The following is an 8,256-nucleotide window of genomic DNA, read 5'->3' as shown; positions in this document are numbered from 1 at the left end:
GCGATTTATGCAAGGTAAAGGTGTAACCTAGGGTTTTGGCACGCTCCGGACGCAATGGTGATGTCCATTTGAGCTGATTTTTACCTCTGAAATTTCTGCAGTAGCAGCAAGTTTTTGCTGCGTTTTTGGGCCGAAAACAGTGTTTTTGGCATATTTTGCACACTCGGACTCGGATACATGTGATCCAGGAGTCTACCTTGGGGTTTTGGCATGCTCCGGACGCGCTCGTCATATCAGAATTTTAAAATTCTGAACGCTGAATTTTCTGCCAGAACAGTTGTTTATTGTGTATCGAGGATTCCACACATGGTTTGCTCTGAGATATGAGAGTGATATTTGCTGCAAGTTTCCTCACAGGTGGGAGGATACGATGTATGCCTTATGTGGTTTGATGCTCAGGGAGACTAATGTGATTGCATTTTGAGCTCGGTAATGTATGCCTCGAGCATGTTTTTTGGCAGTCACAGGTAGAGCAGATATTTGTGTACTAGATTTGCAGGTGTTTACAATGATGTATGCAAAGTGTGGAGATCGGTGCATGCATTTGGAGTGCGGTTTGATGCGCTTTGGTTGCTCATGGTTTTGAGCGTGCAGTCAGTTTGGTTACTGGTTTTGTGGCCGTTTTACTGACGAAACTCTGGCGAAATTTTCTGAGTTTTATGCGTATCATTTATGCGATCTAGGTAGAGATTGCGGGTTGCACTCAGCATTTGCATGCGGTGTTCTCTGCAGGTGGGAGATTTGTGTGTGTGTATGCATCGATACCGCACATTGTGGGCTTGGTGATTAGCTCACGGGTTTGACAGGCGTACAGTTATCTTGGCACACTCACAGGAGTGAGTATTGTGATGTATGCTTGTGTGGCTACGAGCTAGGTAGCCGGATTCGAGCACTAATGGCTTGAGTTTTTTCAGTAGGTTTTACAGGTTTACAAGTTTACAGGCAGGTTTGAGGGCTTATTTGGGCGCTGAATTTTTAGCCATTGTTTCCTCTTTGCAGGTGTCCATGTATGGCTCAGTTGTAGGCTAATCTGGGACACGTTTGTGACTTGTTTATGCAGCTGTTTAAGAGCTGAATTTTGGGGCTGTTTTGGGGCTGATTTGCAGCCATATTTTACAGCCATATTTGCAGACTTTTGTTGATGCGATTCGAGCCAGTTTAGGGCTGATTTGGTTGACATTTGCTACTCATTGTTAGTTGCTTTTTTGCGAGCATTATGGCTGATTTTTCATTTGACTTCTAGCGTTATGGTCTGACACAGTTTGATGGTGCAGATTTTGTTGCTTGGAAGGAGCATATACTTGTTGCATTGGCGGATTTGGGGCAGGATAAACCCTTGCATGGTTTATCGGCGAAGCCCAAGTCTATGCGTGATGATGATTGGCAGGATCTTGATGAGTTAGCAATGTCTACGATTCGTTTGCATCTGGTTGAGTCTGTTGACTGGCAGGTCTCGAGGGAGACTACAACTCATGCTTTATGGAAGAGTTTACATGCTATGTACGCGACATCCATGTCTACAGGGAAGTCTAGTCCCACTTCTATGTCCATGGGAGAGATTGATCCCACACGCAAGTCTCGACGGCATAGAGACTTGACATGTTGGCATTGTGGACATAGAGGACACATTAGGCGTCGATGTTTCAGGCGTTTGAGACAACGGAGGCGACAGATGCGTGATGCAGATTTGGGCATGACAGATGCTAGTGAGATCAGTACGGTGGTTATCGAGTATGCTTGTGACGGCGATGTCACATTTACATCTAGCTTGTCTTCAGACAATCTTATGTCTACGGATTGCATATCGGATTGCACATTGTCTTCACATTGGTTACTAGATTCAGATGCTACTTTCCATGTCACGTCGCATCGTGAGTGGTTTAGCACGTTTTCTAGTGGGAGACTTGATTGTGTGCACATGGCTGATGGTTTTTTGTATGACATTGAGGGTGCAGGAGACGTATGTTTGTCCTTGCCCAGTGGTATGAGATTTACCCTGCGTCATGTGCGTTATGTGCCAGATCTGAGATGGGATTTGATCTCAGTGAGACAGTTACGGGATAGTGGATGTCAGATTTCGCTACGAGAGCGAGATTTTGTGATGCATTTGGGTTCGCTAGTGATTGCAAGAGGTGCCAAGAGTGGTACAGGTTACCCATTGCATGTGGATCACGAGAGAGACGGTGTTGTCTCTGTGATCATGCAGCCAGGTAGAGAGCGAGAGAGCAGGCGAGTCTCTTTTGCTCATGGGTTGCAGGGTACTTTGCATGGAGTGCAAAGTAGTGAGCTCGTTGTGCACACAGTTGGGGCACGACTTGAGCAGTCACACAGAGAGGTGACAGAGTCAGACATGCATGCTTTGCTAGTGACTGAGCAAAGCAGAGAGTCAGTTGTGCGAGATACTTCTATGCAGGATAGACAGGTAGAGCGGTCTTGCTCTAGTGAGTCACGACAAGAGGACGTTGTGCAAGAGTCTATGCATACGGAGTTAGAGCATGAGAGCTCTAGTGAGTCACAGCAGATTGAGTGGTCATGTTTGCAGTGGATGATTGCAGAGGAGGCTGAGATGTCAGCGATTATGCAGTCATTCCTTTCTATGCTCGACAGTGAGCATGGGGATATAGTTGTGTAGGATATGTCTTCCAGTAGACATCTAGAGCAGTTGGTTTGCTCTGAGGTTGCACGACAGGTTGATGCGTCTTTTGTGGACAGTCAGGAGATGCATGTGGCTGACACGCCTTGTCAGTCAGAGATGCCTATTGCCAGGGATATATATGTTGATGCATGCTTCGTAGAGCTAGCAGGGCCCGCTAGCATTGCATCGGCATTCGGTGGTCTCATGTATGAGATGTTGATCTTGAGACCGGATATCGCAGCTGTAGTGGGAGCATTTGCAGTTGGGGTTGTCAGTCGTTTGTTGACTGATGATGGCATAGTGCACGAGGGAGATATGCAGGTATTGCTCGCATACTTGCAGTACGTGTGCGGTACGTCTGGTGGTGTATGGACTTACACGGGAGCAGGACAGCCGGATGCACACGATCACAGCCATCCAGTGGGCATCGGTTGAGAGCGATTTTCTCTCGCCTTTTGTAGTCTTTAGACTAGGTTCTCTTGCTTAAAGGCACAGTCACCTTTAAGTGGGAGGTTGTTGGGGTATAGGCGTTTGTGCCTTGCCCGGCCGCCCAGAGTCTGGGCACCCACTGACTTGTATACCTTATACATAGCATAAGTGTATAGGGGGCTGCTCACTCTTTGAGTCTCCCCACCCATATCTGTGTGTCGTGTGTCTCCTTCTCTCTCTCACTCTCCGTCTGTGGTGCTCCCCGATCCCCTTCAGAAAAAGCGGACAACGATTTGCCTGTAACTCTCACCACAGAGCCGAGAAAGCCATCCAACTTCATACATACCACCTAAAGCATCAGCACAACCTATACATTCACTTTGGCACAAATCTGAAATCATATGCACACATCTACATCTTCAACACACCAAAGATAGACTTTGCTCGATTTTGTGTTTTTTTGCATTTCAACTATGGTTATAGCATTTCTACTTGCTAGTAAAGGTAGGAACAAGTTTGACAGACACTTTTTGATTCTCTTATGGCAAGATCTCTCTCATCATCCTTGGGGGATCCAAAGAAGAAATTTATGAAGGCCAAGCTGGCAGAGTTGCCATCATACCAACTAAAGGAACAATCTCTCAAGGAAGCTAATGTTACCTGGCTAGCTAAAGACCAATTGGAGCACCAGCATGTCACTGTATACCATGGGATTTTCAAAAGTATTCAAGGGTCAAAGGTGGAGGTTCAAAGGTTACCAAAAGAAGCCAAAAACTTAGCAAAAAAAGATACAGTGAGACCATTGTGGGAAAAGCTAGGCCTTAAAGACTATATCCAGTTGGAACCATGTGGAGTCGACTATCAGAGAACATATGAGCTGATACATAGTATCAATGAAGACATTCGAGCTAGAATATGAGATCTTAACAACACCCAGTGGAAGTAAACATGACAAAGGAGAAAATAGCTGATGCATTGAAAGTGCCAGAGGATGGAAAGATGATGAGAGACCGCCAATTGACCACTATAGCTATTTCACACACAAATCAACATCTTTTTTTTATCTCCAACAAAGTGAAATATAGCGGGTACTTCAGCTCTATCACCAACACTTACATTTCATCACAAAGAGTCCATCTTGGTATACTTGTCGTAATCATGAAATAGCATCTACTTTTACCCAGGCATGGAAGAAGGAGGGGCCTACCAATGTCAACCATGCCCAATATATCCATAGTACCTTAACACACATCAAGAATCTGGAGCAAATATCATTCCAAAGGTACTTACCACAATAGCCTATCAGACTATAGGCCAAGCATAGCATTTACCGCCAACCCCTGAGAGGAACCTATGGATCGCTAGCAAGACAGATGTGGAGGAAGAGGAGATTCCACCTAGGGCACCACTTGTTTCTACAAGATTGAGGCCAAAACTAGTCAAAGCCTCCGAAGCATCACCAAAGGAAGAAATAGCCACCACATTTGTGTCCATTGAGAGCGCCAAAGACCTAGAAGATGAAGAAGAGGGTCATCTAGAGAAAAGAGCAAAGGAAAATGGAAAGGTCAAGGTCAAAGAGACAATTAGCACAAAATCGCCATGCCCCATAGTACAAATCAGAAAGTGGGCACAAAGAGTGGCTAGAATAGAAAGAGAAGCAAAAACCTTTGAGCTTGAAAGAGGGTTCATGGGAGATTTTGAGGAAAATTGGCAACCCAACGCAAAGAAGTTCAAGATCCACACTAAAAATTAGATGTATCGCCAACACTATGACCCACTAGCTGGATTGGAATCCCTCTATGAGGAAGACGAGACTCAAAGTTGGCAAGCCAAGGCACAGACCATTGAAACAACACAACCAAAGGAAGCATTGTCTAAATATGTACCTGAAGAAAAGGAGGTAGCCCCACAACCACCACCGTCCCTACAATGCCTAAGGAGCAACCTCCACAAGAGGATCCAAGCACTCACCTTAAGGATTTTTTTGAAGCTCAACAGATGCTCTAGAGGTGTCAAAAGATTCCATACAGATTGAACAAAAACCGGCTAATCAGTCGCATGTGGAGTTACCAAAAGAAGAGATGGTTGGACCATCACACCAACAAGAAGCGATCACTTCTCGACAAGTTGAGAACTTGAAATAGATGAGTTTGATAGATATGCACATGAGCTTGTGGATTAAATGAAATACAAATTTTATGGTCAACACCAGAATATCTATCACCTCTAGTAGCAATTAAAGATTACAATGACGAGGCTTGAGGTAGCTCAATCTTTCAACAATTAACGAGGCAATGGAGACCACCAACAAGAAATTGGAAGAAGTGACAACCGAATTTGAAGCAAAAACAGCAATCTTAAGGTTAACAATGTAGCAACAAGAGTAGCACTTGAAAGAGATAACCACGGCCTTACTAAATACAAGCTCTTTTTCTTAGAAAGTACAAGTCCAACTTGATGTAGCCAATGCTCAGTTAGCACAATCGGAGTCTCCATGCCAAGAGCAGACTCAGATACTCAATCAGCTGCGGACAAACCCCACTGCGGCTACATTAAAACCATTGGTGAAGCATACAAAGACCTTGAGAAAGAGACAAAATAGCTTGAAACAAAAATCGAGCTCGAGCAAATGCAACTCCAAGAGCTCAGCTAGGATTTATGCAAAGAGAAGAAAGCTATCAAAATGAGATAGAACATCTCAAGAAGGAGCTTAGAAAATCTCAAGAGGCCATAGAAACTTAAGCATCTACTTCTGGGAAGGATCATCCAAAAAGTGCAATGGGAGATATAAACATTTTACAGTTTATGAGTTTTGAAGCTACACTACCCACGGAAGCAAGTCTCCTGGAGATTGTGGTTACACAAGATGAAGTCGGCTCCTCTGCACCTCCAACAACTTTGACTGCGGTAGAAGAGACATTTCTTAAAAAGCAAATAGAAGATAAGACTCAAAAAGTGTGAAAGGTGCTTTGCAGTGAGAGGAAAAATTTCTTTATTCAATTAATGTCAATCTACTTACAAAGGACAATATCAATGAAGAATGGCATCACCAATCTCTCTCCTACCTGCAGATGAAGTTTGAAGTGTTACAAATCAAAGAAAGGCTACTCAAGGATCTCGCCGCCAACCCATCAATGGTACACCCTCCATGACGCAAAATTTGGCTGACAAGACACCCAAGGTATCTTATTCTTTATACCAATTTCCTAATTAACATTAGGCAATAGACGGTAGAGTGCCTAGTCCCAAGGGTTTGCAACTGTTAGAAACAAGCCATTATTAAGCAAAAGATAACAACCTGGCTCACTTATCCATGATTACCACCACCACCACCAAATGGCGAGCTATTTGAAGATTATATGGTGGAGAATCTCTCGTCCATGATAAATCTCTTCTACGGGATAACACATTTGGCCTGCATCATGCTGGTCAAAATTTCCAAGATTCACATGCTTATAGACATTTCATTGAGCTGAATAGATAGATGCAGCATAGATGTATTTTCTTGAAGGCAATCAGGGCTTATGCTACGATCTATCCAAAGAAATTTCATGAGGAGGTACTCTATGGTTTTTATGCCAAGGTAATGTTCTTGCCGTCTTACTACATGAAAAAATTTATTCAATGGTGTTCTTCAATGGATTCTCAAAAAAAATTCATGAAAATAAGCAAAAAAGGCTATTTTTTGATCTAGTTTCTGATAGTACATATACTATTTACACTGATGGGTAGATTTTATCAACTGAAATTCCCCTGTTGATGATTTTTAAGGGAATTATTAGGTAATTTTGCAAAAAACCACACGATAACATCCAAATTTTCTCCCTCTTTAAACATGGCCCTTAATTACTGAAGTTTCCTTCCACCCCTCCTAGATGGAGTACTCCAGGATGATAGTGTGCATGGGTTGAATAATTGTGTTTATGCATAGCCGTGGTTGGCTCTATCATGCTTTTAAGGTCAATGCATTTCAAACTAGTATGCGATGCTAGTGTTGGTCTTGAGTAGTTAATTTAAGGTCTTGTTGTTGTTTTCTAAATAGCAGATTTTGTAATTTGTGTGCTCTGGCCTGATTGTACCATCTGGATGCTTTGGCATACTGATCTCCTGAGCTGTAGGTATCAATGATGATGGTTGATGAGCTTTAACTCTCCATTGGTATTTTGATTTTCCATTGATAAATTGATGTGGTTGAGTTTTTTGAGATTTAACCTTCCATTGCTTCATCGGCTTTAGAGTTGGTGGAGAAGATAAATGCTCTTTTCGTTTCCAAACCCATCTAGTGCTAGTGTCCCTTCTGAAAGATATTTTTCTCTGAGTAGTCAGATGTGAAACTTTCTTCAGTATTTTTTGGGCATCCAAACTTGAGACGAATTGTCCTTGATTTGTGCTTTTGGTACTCAAATTTGCTCGACTCCTTGCATGCTACTTGTAGCATTTGCTTGTCTATAGATTGATTACTCCCTAGTTTCTTTTGTGGGTGACCTCTTTTCCATTCCTCTTTGCTTGGTGCTATTGGAATTAAGAGTTGTCCTCCTTTAAATGATATCTTGAGTTGATTGGTGTCCCAATCTGGTACTGCCTTGTATGTCCGCATCCATGAGATTCTAAGAATCATTGTTTCATTCATATGTTCATCTAGTAAGCATACAAATTGATGTGGGCATGAAAATCCATCTACTATCACATTCAAGTTGACTACTCCCAAGTTTTTGTTGCATCCTTTGATGGCAGATATTCCTGATGCTAAAGACTGATTCGTATCTTTCTTGTCAGTGGAATAACTGACTACATTCATTCGAGCTTCGATATCTACTAATGCATTTGTGCTATGATTGTTCAATTGTACTGTGATGCGAAGGTCAATTTCATCCAACCATTCATCATCCGTTGATATTGCATCATACTGTAATTCCCATAGTTTGTCATCTAGTTCCAAAGTGTTGATGGGATTAGGTGTTTGTTGATTTTTGAAAGCAGCTTTCCACTTGAGTACTCAAAGTCAAGCTTCCTCTTAAGCTTCATGCAAACCTGTTGTCGTTTAATCTTTCTTTGCTTTGCTGGATGCATTTTCTCTAGCAATTCATTGGTTAGTGGCAAATGGTACTTCTTTAAGCGGCATCCACTAATCCAATTAGCCATTGGTTCACCATCTAGAGGGGACAACTTAACTGCTCCACTTGGAGATACAT

This window comes from Adiantum capillus-veneris, chromosome 6, assembly GCF_014529385.1.
Source record: "Adiantum capillus-veneris isolate H3 chromosome 6, ASM1452938v2, whole genome shotgun sequence".
NCBI lineage: Eukaryota > Viridiplantae > Streptophyta > Polypodiopsida > Polypodiales > Pteridaceae > Adiantum > Adiantum capillus-veneris.
The sequence above is the reverse complement of the archived record's forward strand: the minus strand, read 5'-3'. Positions refer to the sequence as shown.